Source organism: Ovis aries, chromosome 17, assembly GCF_016772045.2.
Source record: "Ovis aries strain OAR_USU_Benz2616 breed Rambouillet chromosome 17, ARS-UI_Ramb_v3.0, whole genome shotgun sequence".
Classification (NCBI taxonomy): domain Eukaryota; kingdom Metazoa; phylum Chordata; class Mammalia; order Artiodactyla; family Bovidae; genus Ovis; species Ovis aries.
The window spans coordinates 9,562,020-9,579,480 of NC_056070.1; the positions used below are offsets into that span (position 1 = coordinate 9,562,020).

Genomic DNA, 17,461 nt, shown 5'->3' on the forward strand with positions numbered 1-17,461 from the left:
TCCGCAGGGAATACAGTTGAAGACCCTCAGTAGATATCTGAAACCAAGGATAATTTCAACCTCAAACAGGCATGCATTGGAGATAATATATGTTCAGTGCCAGACGACTACAATAAAGTGAAAATCACAATAAAGAGAGTCACACCATTTTTGGTTCCCCAGTGCAGTTATGTTTACACTATGCTGTAGTTTATTAAGTCTGCAATAGTACTGTGTCTGAATAAAGCTATGTATTTACCTTAATTAAAAACTTTATTCCAAAAAAAAAAAACATGCTAACCATCAACTAACAACACAGGGTTGCCACAAACCTTCAATATGTGAAAAACACAGAATTCACAAAGCGTAATAAAATGAGGAATGTCTGTACACACCATTTTTTCTTATACATGCTTATATATAATAAAGTTTAGTTTATAAATTATGCACTGCTGCTGCTGCTAAGTCACTTCAGTCGTGTCCGACTCTGTGCGACCCTATAGACAGCAGCCCATCAGGCTCCCCTGTCCCTGGGATTCTCCAGGCAAGAACACTGGAGTGGGTTGCCATTTCCTTCTCCAATGCATGAAAGTGAAAAGGGAAGGTGAAGTCACTCAGTCATGTCTGACTCTGAGCGACCCCGTGGGCTGCAGCCTACCAAGCTCCTCCATCCATGGGATTTTCCAGGCAAGAGTACTGGAGTGGGGTGCCATTGCCTTAAATTACGCACAGTAAAAGAAAATTCAAATTACAGGCATCACTATGCTTGCTCTTAGGAGTGATGTTAAGTAAAATAAGAACTACTTGAACACAAGCACTGCAGCACCACCACAGTAGACCTTATAACGAAGACAGCTACCAAGTGGCCACTAGACAGGTAGCTTATATAGTGCGGATATGCTGGGCAAAAATATGACTCGCGTCTTTGGAGGGATGATGCAAATTTTCATTACAAGTACATAACTGCTTTCGATTTAAAACTTATGAATTGTTGATTTCTGAATTTTCTGTTTAATATTTAGATTTATAGAATTTAATGATAATTTTATATCCTGAAACTTTACTGAATTATTTATTGGTTCTAACAGGTTTATGCTTTCCTGTTCTTTACTTCCCCTGGTGACTCAGAGGGTAAAGCATCTGCCTACAATGTGGGAGACCAGAGTTCAATCCCTGAGTCAGGAAGATCCCCTGGAGAAGGAAATGGCAGCCCACTTCAGTACTCTTGCCTGGAAAATCCCATGGACAGAGGAGCCTGGTAGGCTACCATCCATGGGGTCGCAAAGAATCGGACACGACTGAGCGACTTCACTTCACTTTAACAGGGTTATGGTGAAATCTTTAAATTTAAGTACACAATATGTTATCAGCAAATAGTGAGTTTTACTACTTCTTTTCTGATTTGGAATGAATTTTCTTTCTTTTCTTACCAAACTTCTCTGGCTAGGATTTTTAATACTATGTTGAATAAAAGTGAAGAGAGGGAGCATTCTTGTCTTGCTGATCTTAGAGGAAAGGGTTTCAACTTTTCACCATTGAGTATGTATGTACTTCACTTTTGAAGGGTGTTTTAACTGAATGTAGAATTCACAATGGACAGGGTTTTTTTTCTTTTAGCAATTTATTTTTTTTTCCCTTAAGTCATCTGCAAGTATTTATTTAGGTAGGAGATCATAAAATATAGTTTTATAATATACACAGAAAAAACACATTTGAATGAATACAAAATAAAATGACAGGAGGTGACAGAATCTTTTAGCACTTTAAAAGAATGTCATTTCATTGTTTTGTGGTTTCTATAATACTGTTGAAAATTTAGCCATCAACTTTGATTTTCATCTTTTAAAAGCAATTTATACCTGCCCAGTTGACTTTATGATAGTTTTCCTATTATTTTTGGTTTGTTGGCAGCTTGAATATGATGTTCCTAGTCATGACTTTCTTTATATTTACTCTGCATAGGGTTCACTAAGTTCCTTTAAACTGTAAGTTGATCTCTTTCATCAATTTTTTTGAAAAAAAATGACTCACTATTAGTTGTCAAATATTGCTCTGTCCGGTGCTCTTCCCTCTTTCCCTCTGAGACTATAATAACATTAATATTAGGACATTTGAATGGATTACATATGTTTCTTACCTTCTGTTCTCTTTGTTTCCTTCTGTTATTACCATAATTGATTTGACGTATCTCTGAGTTTAACTGGTCCAGCCTAACTGGCATTCAAATCTTCAACTTGGAAGGAAATTCTTATATTAGTTGTTCAATTATTGCTTCTATCAGTTGCATATCCTTCTAAAATGCTTATTTTTATGGTATGTATTCCGAATCCATTATATAAGCCTTCTGTCCTTTTTCTTTCAATTTCCAACTCTTCATACTTTTATTGTAAGTTTTGAAATATTTCTTCCAAATGGTCTTCAAAGCCATTAATTTGAATCTGAATTAATGTGACCATCCTCTCCTACACATTATTTACTCATTTGTAGATACCCTTGGCCAGCTTCCTAGGGGGCTCAGTGGTAAAGAATCTGCCTGCCAGTGCAGGAGGTGCAGGAGACATGGGTTCGATCTCTAGCTCAGGAAGATGCCCTAGAGAAGGAAATGGTAACCCACTCTAGTATTCTTGCCTGGAGTATTCCATGGACAGAGACTGGAGGGTTACCGTCCATGCGGTTGCAGAGTCAGACACAACTGTGAGACTTTCACTTTTCAATGATGTGTTATCATTTTTTCATAGTTACTGATTTATTTGCTAATATATTTTAAGGATTTTTATATCTATGTTATGAGCGATATTGATCGTTAGCTTGTTTTCCTCACAATGTCACATCAACTTTCGGATTCATAAAAAAAGTTGAGAAGTATTCTGGCCTCTCCATTTTCCGAAAGAGTTTGTGTAGGATTGCTATTATTTCTTCCTTATGTATTTGATCAAATTAAGCAGTAAAATCACCTTTACCTTGATTTGGGGGCGTGTAGGAGGTGGGCATAATTCAATTATAGGGTGAATTCAATTTCTTTAATAAGTGTAGGAAATTCAGGTTATCTATTCTGCTTAGACTACAGTTGATAATCATAATCTCTTATTATCCTTTTAACATCTGTAGAATCTGCAGTAACTTCCTCTCTTCTATCCCTGATGTTGGTAATTTACATCTTGTCTTTTTTTTTACTTGATTTGTCTATTTAGAGCTTATCAATTTTGCTGATATTCTCAAAGACCTAGATATTGGCTTGTTTTGTTTGTTCATTTTCTATTTCACTAGTTTCTGCTTTGTTCATCTTTTTTTTCAATCTCATTTCTGTTTCTGCCCTAGTTTGAATTGTGTCTATCACATATATTTTCTTCTACAAAATCTACTTTGTCTTAATCCTCCTCAGTAAATTTTCTGTTTCAGATATTGTATTTTTCACTTTCAGAAGTATCATTTGTCATTTTTATATCTTCTGTTTCTCTCCTCATTTTATTCATGATTTCCTTTAAATTCTACAGCTGTTTTTAAGTCTGTGTCTTATATTTTTACCCTTCCTATCATTTTCAAAGGTGTTTCTATTGATGAAATTGTCTCTCTGTTTCTGCCTCATCACATCTAGTAATTTTCTTACATACTGAATATTGTGAAATTTACATTTAAATACTGGAGTATGTTTTGTTCCTTCCAGAGTGCTGGGCTCTGTTTTGGATTTACAGTTAAATTACAAATTAGTTGGCATACCTGGTCCTCTGAAGGACTATTTTTAAAAATTCTTAGCATAGATCTAAAGTTATCTTTATGCTGGAGCTACATTTTTTCTAATAGTAATGCAAGATCCTTCTGGGATTTCACTGAATGCCCTGAGAATTGGACAAGGACGGTCCAATCTGGCTAGTCAGAACTCAGATATCTTCCAAATCTATGTGAGTTCTCGGAGTTGTTATGTAGTTTCGCTCTATTGGTATAACAGAGTCAAGGGGACTCAACGCAAATTTCTGGAGCTCTTCTCTGCTTGGTTCTTTCTCCTCTGGTACCCTGACCCCTTCCCCCCAAATTCTGATTATTGTCTCCCCAACTCAGTGAAATTACTGTGTTGTGCTTGGAAGGCCCTCCATGTGCTGTGGTCTGGAAAATCCCTACAGGCAACAGTATAGGGTGATTGAAGGGTTCACCAATTTCATCTGCATTTCTCCCTGCTGCAGCCTGTTGCCCACAGTTAGAAGACTATTGTTCATATATTTTATTCTGTTTTCTGGTTGTTTACTATGGGAAGATAAGCTAGTTTTAGTTACTACATTATCACTACAACAGATATCCCATCCACTAATTTACTTAGTTTGAAATGTATGGTTTGGGCTTTAATACTTCATTTAGATCTCTTTTTGTACAGTGGCACCCACTCCAGTACTCTTGCCTGGAAAATCCCATGGACAGAGGAGCCTGGTGGGCTGCAGTCCATGGGGTCGCAAGGAGTCGGACACGACTGAGCGACTTCCCTTTCACTTTCCACTTTCATGCATTGGAGAAGGAAATGGCAACCCACTCCAGTATTCTTGCCTGGAGAATCTCAAGGTCAGAGGAGCCTGGTGGGCTGCCATCTATGGGGTCACACAGAGTCGGACACGACTGACGTGACTTAGCAGCAGCAGGTCAACTTTACTTTCTTCAGGCACATTTATTATTTTTTGTTCATGTTGTCAATCTGCCTATTTCACTCATCCTACCCAGTTACTGGGAGATCTTTCTTGAAATATTGGCTGTCTGAGATCTTCTGCCAGTGTTCAGTTGGTAGTCTGTGGGAATTGTTCCTCATGTAGAAGTATTTTCTATGCATTTGTGGATGGAGGTGAGCTCCACATGCTTCTATTCTATCATCTTGATTGGAGCACTCATCTGCCTATTTCAGTGGTTCTAATTCACTGGACATACGATCTGTTTTACACGTATCTTTTCTCAGGATTTTGGACCCACTGAAATATTACTATGGTTATTATTATTATTGTTTCATATGTTTATGAATTGCTGGGCTAGATAAATCACAAGCTGGAATAAAGATCTCCAGGAGAAATATGAACAACCTCAGATATGCAGATGATACCACTCTAATAGCAGAAAGTGAACAGGAACTAAAGAGCCTCTTGATGAAGGTGAAAGAGGAGAGTGAAAAAGATGGCTTAAAACTCAACATTCAGAAAACTAAGATCATGGCATCTGGCCCCATCACTTTATGGCAAATAGATGGGGAAACAGTGGAAAGAGTGACAGACTTTATTTCCTTGGACTCCAAAATCACTGCAGATGGTGACTGCAGCCATGTAATTTAAAGATGCTTGCTTCTTGGAAAATAGCTATGTCAACCTAGACAGTGTTTTTAAAAACAGAGCCATCAGTTTGCTGACAAAGGTCCATACAGTCAAAGCTATAGTTCTTCCAGTAGTCATGTGTGGATGTGAGAGTTGGACCATAAAGAAGGCTGAGCATTGAAGAATTGATGCTTTCGAACTGTGATGCTGGAGAAGACTCGAGAGTCCCTTGAACAGCAAGGAGATCAAACCAGTCAATCCTGAAGGAAATCAGTCATGAATATTCATTGGAAGGATTGATGCCAAAACTCCAATACTTTGGCCACCTGATGTGAAGAGCCAACTCACTGGAAAAGATCCTGATGTTGGGAAAAATTGAGGGCAAGAGGAAAATGAGACGACAGAGGATGAGATGATTGGATGGCATCACTGACTCAATGGGCATGAGTTTGAGGAAACTTAACAAGATAGTAGAGGACAGAGAAACCTGGCATGCTTCAGTCCATGGGGTAACAAAGAGTTGAACATGACTTAGTGACTGAACAACAACAATGTTTGTATTCTTATTGTTGACTACTCATTAGGGCTTGTGGTTGCTGGTTACTCTAAGAGGCAGCATGTCCCCAAAAGAGTTGAGAGTAAAAGTGACCCCTATCATGGGCTCTAGACTGTTGCTAAGAAACCAGTGGGAGTCTCCCTTGCCCTCACTCCTGCAAGTTCAAGGCTAGGAACTCAGCCACCTCTCCACTGAAGGCCAGTGAGACCAGTTACATTCATGAAATATAGCTAAGCTTACCTTCCTCCTATAACCTTGATCCACAATGCTTATCAATTTAGTAATATCCCTGGGTCTCTCACTTTACAGTCCTTTTTCCAATTCCCTCTCCAAGTGCTTACTGAGTTCACTGGGAAAGACGCCCCTCATTAGTGTTCTCTGCTAATGCGCCCACAAAACCAACGGTTTCATTAAACCCAATAAATACTTAACTGAGAAGATGCAGCTAAATCAAACTTGGCCAAGGAAGAAAAGGTGACAGTGTGCCTGTTGTCATTTCCTTGAATCCCCTCTCAACAGCATTTTTACTTCTAAGACATTTCTTTTTGTCCTTCCCATGGATCCTCCCCTAGGACTCTTGTCAAAGAGAAAAGTTAAACCGATCAAATAATCCACATTGCTGGTTAACATATTCCTCCAATGAAAGATATTTGCATTTCAGCCATGAACGTTCATAAACAGTAACTTAATCTAAAGACAAGCATCTGTTTACAGGACTTTTGAATATCATGACAAACTAAAAAGGAAGACATTTTCTGTGTTGTTCCAGTTACAATCATCCTGGAAATGAAACTGCTGCATTGTAGGGTAGGAATACATTCAGCTTTATTAAATACTTTACCCCTAGCCCTGTATAACTGTTACTAGCCCACACTCTGTCTCACTCTTGAGATATTTAAGAGTTGTGGAGAGGGGTGGTCCTAGGATGGCAGAGGAATAGGACAGGGAGACCACTTTCTCCCCCACAAATTCATCGAAAGAACATTTGAATGTAGACTTGTGGGAATCTGACATGCAAAATAGTAACTCATTATTACTTTAATTGCCATTATCATTTACCATTTGGATTACCTATTCTATAAATTTATTATTCCTACTATTTGTATCTTTTTATTTTTTTTACCTACTGGTAGGTGGCCTTGGAATTTTCTGGATATAAATCATGTGCTAAAATATTAAAAAGATCTCCTCTAAATTTATGGGTTGTCTCTTGGATTAAAGTTTTTAATGTTAAGTTATAATATTTGTCATTATTTCCCTTACATTAGTGCATTTTGTTTTTGCTTTTGTGTGTTCTTGTTTAAGAAGTCTTCTCCTAATCTAAGACCATGAACTTTTTGTTTTGTTTTCTTGGTTTTGGTTTGCTCTTCAAATTTAAGATATGAATTCATCTCCATCTGGAATTTATTTTTGTATGGCATGAGATAGGGATATAATCCAGGTATTTAATCATTTTCTCCTTAAGCAGAACCAAGTTTATAGCTCCATTTATTAAATCCTCTCTTCACTGATTGCCCACAATTTATACCAAATTCCCCTCCATGTTTCTGTGCTCTTGTCTGTCCATCCTTGAGTTGGCCTCAGAGATAAATGTTTTGTTGTTAAGGGGACACTGGGAATTTTGAGAAGCTTGGTGGTGAGTGTTGTCTACCATAGAGCTGGGCTCCAGGATGCAGAAGCCTGTGGGAAATTCCTAACCATCAGAGGCAAGGCGTATGGTGTCAACATCATGGTATCAAAACTGAAGTGATGTTTAGTGCGCTGAAGGTGCAGAGACCTCATGATGGTGAACAGATCATGATGTCTGCAGAGCTGAGATATAAGAACAGCTGACTAAGGTCTTGCTTGATTTGTGTACAAAGAGAAACTGAAATCTGGTGAGCAAAAGGCTGATGTCAGTACTGTAGTGGAAAACCACTACTTTCTACCCAGTTTCCAGCTTTACATCTATAACATTGTTTGGAAGAGAGGTTAGATTCCTCTGAAGAATCACCCTGTAGTGCCACTCAGGCATATATAGCCAATATTCCTTTTTTCTTGCTCCAAAGAAATCTAAAGACACTTCCCAGGGTAAAGGCCATGGGGGAGTCAATAATCCCATGATTTTCTCAGGAAAGGTAGAACAGCATCTCAGTCCTCCAATATGAATGAGAGCTTATGGAAGCCAAGTAATCAATGTACTTATAGGTCAGGATCATCTGCTTGTGGGTCCAATAGGTCTTTAAGCCTATTCTTTGGTAACTTCCACAGGTCCTAAATATGTAATTAATGGAAGTATATGAAGCTACTCACATTGGTTGGAAAGAGAGAGATGATAGTGGCAGTCTCTGAAATTTGCATCCACCCACTAAGGTGAATAATCAGAAGTGATCAGAGGAAAGGCTACTTATGAAGAATTGCACAGTATCCAGAACCATCAAAGAATGGAAGGGTGCAATGGCAGTGTCTTTATCAGCTCACCTAGACCCTCACAAACAGCAGACGCATCCTGGCAGGTGAGGGTGAACCACGGCCACTTTAAAAAGATGGTAGCCCCAAAAATCACAGTTTCTTTTTACTGAAGCAGATCATCACAGCTTCTGAAATTTAGTAAGGAGTTATTTAACTAGATTTCTCTAAATATGGAGGATCAGAAGCTGTATATCTTTCCTTTGTAAGGAGAGCAGTTTATCTTCACTGCCCTGCCTTGGAGCTAGTTAACTCTCCTCCCATCATATTTTACCACCTAATTTGGCACTGGATAATAGAGACATTCATGCGCATGGATAGTTCTCTGTATGGGTGTATGTTTTTTTTCTTTGAAACTATTAACTATAAAGTATATTTGATAACAATAATTTTCCATTTCTTTCCTAAGTTTCCATATCACATGGAAGATTAATCATATCTAGAGCTTGGTAATCTATTGATAACACCTTCCTTTTCTCCTCCTTCTGCAGATGTTAAACACATGGGTTTCAGATATGAATTTTGCCTTGACACAGAATAATCTCCAGGCATTATGATTAGAGCAAGAACTTCTCCATGTTTCCATGTCATAAAGTGGGAGCACTGTAAAACTCTCCAACCATTTGAACTTCTTCTCTGCAAAGAAATGAGTGAAGTACTGTGGGTATAGAGATCAGCAGTTGATTTCAAAATTGATTTGACACTACCATGACTACTTAATTCTGATTCTGTTATTTCTGCTACTACATTTTACAGTCTTTATAAATTTTTATGCAAAAAGAGAATGAAAACCTTTAACCAAGCATTCTTAAACTTCTCTGTGTCTAATAATAATAAACTATTTGTATTACGTCAGAACTCAAACTTTCTTTACACCTCCTGAGGCACCATTTTTATTTCTTGTACCTATGTGGCTAACCTATCAGGGGTTATGAAATAGATAACATAGAAGATCTGAGCATTAATAATACATTTTTACAGATGTACTTCTCTCTACTTCATAACAGACTTGATCCCACTCAACTTTGTATAGACTGGCCAGAAAAATCTCACCTCAATTAATTCAACACAAGTATTAACTCTGTCCTTAGAAAAAAAAGTGTACGTCTTCTCTAAAAGGTACTCACTGAATAATTTCGGATTTTCACATTCATAATTATTAATTTACCTGACTCTCTCCATGGCATCTTTGGGTCTGAGAAAATCCCGGTGGTTGACAAAGGAAAAACATCTTAAAGACACTGGGCCAAGGTATATTAGCCAACCTTGTAAAAGGGTTACGATGATGACCCAAAAGATACCAAGAGCAGATTTTATCTAATTCACAATTTTTCTTAGACCAGTAGTAGTTATTAATAACTATTAGCATATCAACAAGTTCCTCAGAGAAGATGGAAACTTTATACCAAGGAAATCAGTGGTGGGATGAAAGGAGCACAGACTTTTTGGTTAGCCCTGACTTCAGACTTTAATATATTACTTCTTAGCTGTGTGACCTAGGACAAGTTATTGAGATCCAGTTTCATCATCTCTAAACTGTAAATAGTAATATCCACCTCAGAGAATTGTGAAACTTAAACAATGAAACATATCTTGCATAATATTGAGCGTAAGAGCTCACTGAATGTTCGGGAAGATCCTCTGGAGGAGGGCATGACAGTGCACTCCAGTATTCTTGCCTGGAGAATCCTGTGGACAGAAGAGCCGGGAAGGCTACCATCCATAGACTGGCACAGAGTCAGACATGACTGAAGCGACTTAGCACACACACACTAAATGTTAGCTGCTTAAAAATCATTTTAATAGGAAAATCCCCCAAATTCTAGAGTTAGACAAGGTGATTTCTTATATTCCCTCCAGTTCTGTGTTTCTGCTTCTATGACTCCAAACAAAGGCAGAAGAATCACAGAAATGATTCATGTTTAGTTCTTATGTAGATGTTCAAATGCCACCAGCATCGTACCTACAGCCTTGTGTTCTCACATACTGTTGGTTTCAGCTATTACAAAGCATTCTGACAATCCAGGCTATTCACTAGACTACTGGGACAAAAACAAGTATTCTAGTTAAGCAGACAGACTTTTCCTGGGTTGAGATTACAGTCCCTAAATTCAAACTTAACTCCCAAGATAACTCCCTTTCCAACATGCCTGAGCACACAGACTAATCTAATCTATATATCTCCTACCTTAAGGGAGACTCTGCTAAAAACTTTGTAAATATTGCTTTTTACAAGTCTTAAAAGTCAAGTTTAACAATAAAATTAAATGCATCCTCATGGGAGATGCTCATGGGAAAAATGATAATGAGATTGCCTCCAGGCCACCTTCCAATGGAAAATTTTTATCGGTTCTGTTTGGGTTTACAATTGTTTTGTTAAAGCCCACTACGGTTTTTCTCATATTATTTTTGTGGATTTTTTTTAACAATAGGGGATGAGAAAAATGAGGGCAGTATATCAATTAGGTAGCACTGAGATTCTTAGATGTTTCATTGGGTGCCATCTTAGTAGCATTAGGACACACATCTAAAAGAGCATTGCTTTTTAGTGCCTTATTTATGCAGCTGTGCTATGTCTTAGTTGTGGCTCACAAGATCTCTGATCTTCACTGTAGCATGCAGGGTTGTTGTTGTTGTTGTTGTTGTTGTTGTTTAGTTGCAGCATGTGAACTCTTAGTTGTAGCATGTAGGGTCTAGATCTATGACCATGGATCGAACCCAGGCCCTCTACATTGGGAGCAAGAAGTTTTAGCCACTGGATCACCCGGGAAGTCCCTTTCAGTACAGTTCAGTCACTCAGTCATGTCCGACTCTTTGCGACCCCATGAATCGCAGCACACCAGGCCTCCCTGTCCATCACCAGTTCCCGGAGTTCACTCAGACTCATGTCCATCGAGTCAGTGATGCCATCCAGCCATCTCATCCTCTGTCATCCCCTTCTCCTCCTGCCCTTAATCCCTCCCAGCATCAGAGTCTTTTCCAATGAGTCAACTCTTCGCATGAGGTGGCCAAAGTACTGGAGTTTCAGCTTTAGCATCATCCTTCCAAAGAAATCCCAGGGCCGATCTCCTTCAGAATGGACTGGTTGGATCTCCTTGCAGTCCAAGGGACTCTCAAGAGTCTTCTCCAACACCACAGTTCAAAAGCATCAATTCTTCGGCGCTCAGCCTTCTTCACAGTCCAGCTCTCACATCCATACATGACTACTGGAAAAAACCATAGCCTTGACTAGATGGACCTTAGTCGGCAAAGTCATGTCTCTGCTTTTGAATATACTATCTAGGTTGGTCATAACTTTTCTTCCAAGGAGTAAGCGTCTTTTAATTTCATGGCTACAGTCACCATCTGCAGTGATTTTGGAGCCCAAGAAAATAAAGTCTGACACTGTTTCCACTGTTTCCCATCTATTTCCCATGAAGTGATGGGACTGGATGCCATAATCTTCATTTTCTGAATGTTGAGCTTTAGGCCAACTTTTTCACTCTCCTCTTTTACTTTCATCAAGAGGCTTTTGAGTTCCTCTTCACTTTCTGCCGTAAGGGTGGTGTCATCTGCATATCTGAGGTTATTGATATTTTTCCCAGCAATCTTAATTCCAGCTTGTGTTTCTTCCAGTCCAGCGTTTTTCATGCCTTATTAAACTGATTTGAGTTCTAATCCCACCACTGCTACTTATGTGACCTTCTATAAATGCTTAACTTCTCTGACCTCAGTGCCCTCATTTGTATAAAGAATCAATTCAGAAAGAATAAGATTAAACTAATAGGCAGCAAAACATTAGCTATTATTTACCATTGCTACACTCCCTCTGTGATATCATCATGAGAATCCAACAATGTTTAATAATGAATATTTTCTCATTCCCCTTTATTTACATCTTTCACAACTTTCTCCTTGTTACTTTCAACCCCTGATACTACCAAAAAGGCAGCATCAATAAAAGGTAAATAAAGACCAAGGAACTCTTACACATTAAAGGAAACTAAAGAGACATGACAGCTAAATGCAACATGTAATTCTGGATTGCATCCTGAAATAGAGTGGACATTAGTGAAATAATCGGCGAAACATTAATGAAATCTGTAGCTGCAATGACAGCACTTTATCAAGGTTAATTTCTTGGTGGTGATCATTGTAATATGGTTATATATAGAACACCCTTGTGTTTAGTAAATATACACTAAAATATTTAGGACTAAAGGAGTATCATATGTGCAACTTCCAAATGTTTCAGAAATATGTGTGTGTGCATGTATCTATACATCATATATCCATGTATGTGTGTGTGTGTGTGTATATATATATATATATATATATATATATATATAGTTGATCCTCATTATTTATGGGCTTCCTACTTCCAAATTTGGGCTTCCCTTGAGGCTCAGTTGGTAAAGAATTTTAAACATAATAAATATGATTTTATAATATATTGCATAAAACACACTATTCAATTACTATCCATCTGGAAAAATAAAAATATACCATATTTGATACCACACAAAAAATAAATCATACAATTTAAAAACTAAATATCACCAAAAAAGTATGTCAGTAGAATATTTAAGAGGTGCTTGTATAAATCTGAGAACAGCAGATAACTTAAGAGCATTGAGAAGCCCAGAAACCACAAAAGAAGTATCAACAGATTTGAGTACATAAAATTTAAGACTTTCTGTCAAAATAGACTGGAGGAAAATATTTTCAATATATATGACAAAGCTTATTATAAAAGGAAATTGCTGAATAAATTGCATTTAAAACAGCATTATTTAACTTATAAAAAGAATATACTAGATCTATATGCATTAACATGGAAAATAGCCTTATATTTTGAGAGGAAAACATGTGAATTCTGGCAAGATGATGGCAGTAGTACAGCTGTTAGATCTGTAGTACAGCTTTTATATCTTTCTAAATTCTTACATGAAAAGTCAAAGAAACTGGAGAGCAAAAATAATATTTACAACAAATACTGGTAACAAGGTGAAACCATACACCCCCAAACACAAACAGAGACAAACCACCAATATCCACAAGGTCAAAATGTTGTTGACATTGCTATGAGAGAAAGCAGAGTACATCTGACTAACCTAAGAATAGAATAATATGAAATAGTCATCTTGAATTTTGGCAGGCCAATTTGAGAACAGTAACTGCATCTCAGAAGCATTTTGCACCCTGTACTGGCATTTAAGTACAAAGAACCACAGTAAGATTTAATGAGTTTGGAGAAGTCTGCTGCTGCTGCTAAGTCACTTCAGTCGTGTCCGACTCTGTGCGACCCCATAGACGGCAGCCCACCAGGCTCCTCCGTACGTGGGATTTTCCAGGCAAGAGTACTGGAGTGGGGTGCCATTGCCTTCTCCTTGGAGAAGTCTGCTGCTGCTGCTAAGTCGCTTCAGTCGTGTCCGGCCACTATGAATTCTTGAAACAGAATTGGTAGGAATCTTATGTAGAACAGGACCACGTAAGAGGAAAAACTGATGGGAGCAAAATGAAAACTGAGCAGGCCTGGGATAGAGTGACAAAGAAAAGAGAAGAGGCAAAATTGGACAGAGTAAATAAAGCCAGAAAATCTTAGCAATATGCCACATTTTTACACCACACAAAAACAAAGAGAAAACTACATTTTACGCAGGCAGAGACCATATGAGTTGAGCTCCTGAAAGTTCAGAGGGACTAAAATTATATTAAAATGATCAATGTAAAGCTATTGAAATCAAATCCCCCCCAAAGTTACTACAGAAAAAAGAATAAGAACCAGAATGACATCTCTACAGATAATAAAAATATACCAAAAAGTTGTATACAAAAGACAGAAAAAATTATAATGTATTATTTCAAAACAAGCTAGAATGTATTAAGAAAAATACAAAATACGGAAAAGATTTTAACTCAAAATTATAAAAAATCTGAGACAAAAAGTTCAAGAATTAGAAGTAAGAGATAAGTCATTTTAGAAATCAAGACTCTCTAGAAGGAAAACCAGAGTGAATAAACTCAAGAAATTTTGCTTAAAAATGGTTAAAAGAAGAATTTATTTAATTATAAGGATACCAGATAAGAAATAAAAGGAATTCAGACAGTGATATAATTAAAGATTGAGGGGGGAAAGATACAATATTATATTAGGTGTCCTAACAAAGGAAATCAACATTACAAAACTAAGTTTATGAAAATTTTCCTAAAATAATACTAAATGTTTGTTTAAAACTGTATATTGATAGAGAATAAAATGTACTTAAGTATATAGAATCAGAAAAACAAACACATGGACATTCTGGTGAAATTATTAGAAAATAAAGGAAAATAAAAAGGCTTTGATGCTCAGGAGAAAAAAAAAAACATATGACTTAAAAGACATATAAAGATATACTGTCTACTCCATCAAAATTTTTGACATCATATCTTTACACTAGAAAAAAATAAAGTAACATATTTAATGTATTAAGGAAAGAAAACGTGGACAAAGTATTTTCTATCCAGTAAAACAGATCTCTAAAAATAGAACATAGTTGTTATCAACAGGCAAGTCTTCAGGGAATATTTATTGTTTCCTCTGAGTTCTTCTTAAGTAATTTACTAGAAAAATAGCTTAAAGCAACCAAAATTTACAGAGAGATTTATGTAAAGATTGGTGGCAAGAAGTAAATATATAAATATGTACAGAACTAACTCTAAATAAAGATGAAAATAAACATTATAAAATCTCACATATAGATGTATTGTAACTAGAAAGAAAGAATGGGATTGCATTTTTAATTTTTTATAATCTTAAACTATTTTCAATAATCATAATTAGTGATGATATTATTATTTAATATTCACATATATAGAAAGAAAAATAAATGAGTAATTATGGGATATCTCCTATGACCTTCCAGGATTTTCAGACTGTAAGAAATGACACAGTAGTGTAATATAGACCAGATTAAATAAAGTCTGTCATTCTGTTTTTAATTGGAGAAAGCATTGAAAATATATGAGGCTTTTAAAAGAGAGAGATATAGTGTGTGTATGTGTGTGCCCTAATTGCCCACTGAAAAGGTCTAGAAACAATGATCAATCTAGTCATTCTGGTCAGGAAAAGGACATGAACAAAACAGGCAAAGAACACCTCAACAAAGTAGATGGCATAAAAGTATTTAAAACAGGGTTATATCAGAAAATTCAGGAGCCAATTCAAAGAAGAGTTCACTATCCAAAGAGAAATTTTGTACTTTAGTATGAAGGAGAATTACAAACAACTAAAACTCAACAAATACATTTAAATGCGTGATTTCATAATGATACTTTTCTTATCTTATGGCATAAGCTAGCAGTTGCAGTTTCATGCTGAAAACTAATAGTAAGTGGGAACATCCTTGTCTTGTTTCAGATCTTAGTGAGAAAGCTTCGGGTTTCTCACCATTAGCTGTAAGGTTTTTGTAGATATTCTTTATCAAGTTAAGAAAATTCTCCTTAGTTTGTCGTTTTTATCATGAATAAGTGTTCAGTTCAGTCACTCAGTCATGTCTGACTCTTTGCGACCCCATGAGTAGCAGCACACCAGGCCTCCCTGTCCATCACCAACTCCCAGAGTTCACTCAGACTCATGTCCATCGAGTCAGTGATGCCATCCAGCCATCTCATCCTCTGTCGTCCCCCTTCTCCTCCTGCCCTCAATCCCTCCCAGCATCAGAGTCTTTTCCAATGAGTCAACTCTTCGCATGAGGTGGCTAGAGTACTGGAGTTTCAGCTTTAGCATCATTCCCTCCAAAGAGATCCCAGGGCTAATCTCCTTCAGAATGGACTGGTTGGATCTCCTTGCAGTCCAAGGGACTCTCAAGAGTCTTCTCCAACACCACAGTTCAAAAGCATCAATTCTTTGGTGCTCAGCCTTCTTCACAGTCCAACTCTCACGTCCATACATGACCACTGCAAAAACCATAGCCTTGACTAGATGGACCTTAGTCGGCAAAGTAATGTCTCTGCTTTTTAATATACTATCTAGGTTGCTCATAACTTTTCTTCCAAGCAGAAAGCGTCTTTTAATTTCATGGCTGCAGTCACCATCTGCAGTGATTTTGGAGCCCAAAAATAAAGTCTGACACTGTTTCCACTGTTTCCCGTCTATTTCCCATGAAGTGATGGGACCGGATGCCATGATCTTCATTTTCTGAATGTTGAGCTTTAGGTCAAATTTTTCACTCTCCACTGTCACTTTCATCAAGAGGCTTTTTAGCTCCTCTTTACTTTCTGCCGTAAGGGTGGTGTCATCTGCATATCTGAGGTTATCGATATTTTTCCCGGCAGTCTTGATTCCAGCTTGTGTTTCTTCCAGTCCAGCGTTTCTCATGATGTCCTCTGCATATAAGTTAAATAAGCAGGGTGACATTATACAGCCTTGACATACTCCTTTTCCTATTTGGAACCAGTCTGTTGTTCCATGTCCAATTCTAACTGCTGCTTCCTGACCTGCATACAGGTTTCTCAAGAGGCAGGTCGGGTGGTCTGGTATTCCCATCTCTTTCAGAATTTTCCAGTTTATTGTGATCCACACAGTCAAAGGGTTTGGCATAGTCAATAAAGCAGAAATAGATGTTTTTCTGGAACTCTCTTGCTTTTTTGATGATCCAGCGGATGTTGGCAATTTGATCTCTGGTTCCTCTGCCTTTTCTAAAACCAGCTTGAACATCAGGAAGTTCACGATTCACGTACTGCTGAAGCCTGGCTTGGAGAATTTTGAGCATTACTTTACTAGCATGTGAGATGAGTGCAATTGTGCAGTAGTTTGAGCATTCTTTTGCATTGCCTTTCTTTGGGATTGGAATGAAAACTGACCTTTTCCAGTCCTGTGGCTACCGTTGAGTTTTCCATATTCACTGGCATATTGAGTGCAGCACTTTCACAGCATCATCTTTCAGGATTTGAAACAGCTCAACTGGAATTCCATCACTTCCACTAGCTTTGTTCGTAGTGATGCTTTCCAAGGCCCACTTGACTTCACATTCCAGGATGTCTGGCTCTAGATTAGTGATCACATCATCATGATTATCTGGGTCGTGAAGATCTTTTTTGTATTTTTCTTCTGTGTATTCTTGCCACCTCTTCTTAATATCTTCTGTTTCTGTTAGGTCCATACCATTTCTGTCCTTTATTGAGCCCATCTTTGCATGAAATGTTCCCTTGGTATCTCTAATTTTCTTGAAGAGAT

At 37.5% G+C, this 17,461-nt stretch overlaps 1 long non-coding RNA gene across 1 annotated transcript in view; it reads left to right on the forward strand.

Moving 5' to 3' along the window:
* Positions 1 to 7,048, forward strand: part of LOC121816999 (uncharacterized) — a 108,628-nt gene extending 101,580 nt beyond the window's left edge. The window contains exon 4 of the long non-coding RNA XR_006056767.2: positions 1,068 to 7,048. This is a non-coding gene — a long non-coding RNA (uncharacterized LOC121816999). The remainder of the gene's footprint in view (positions 1 to 1,067) is intronic.
* Positions 7,049 to 17,461: the final 10,413 nt, after the last annotated feature.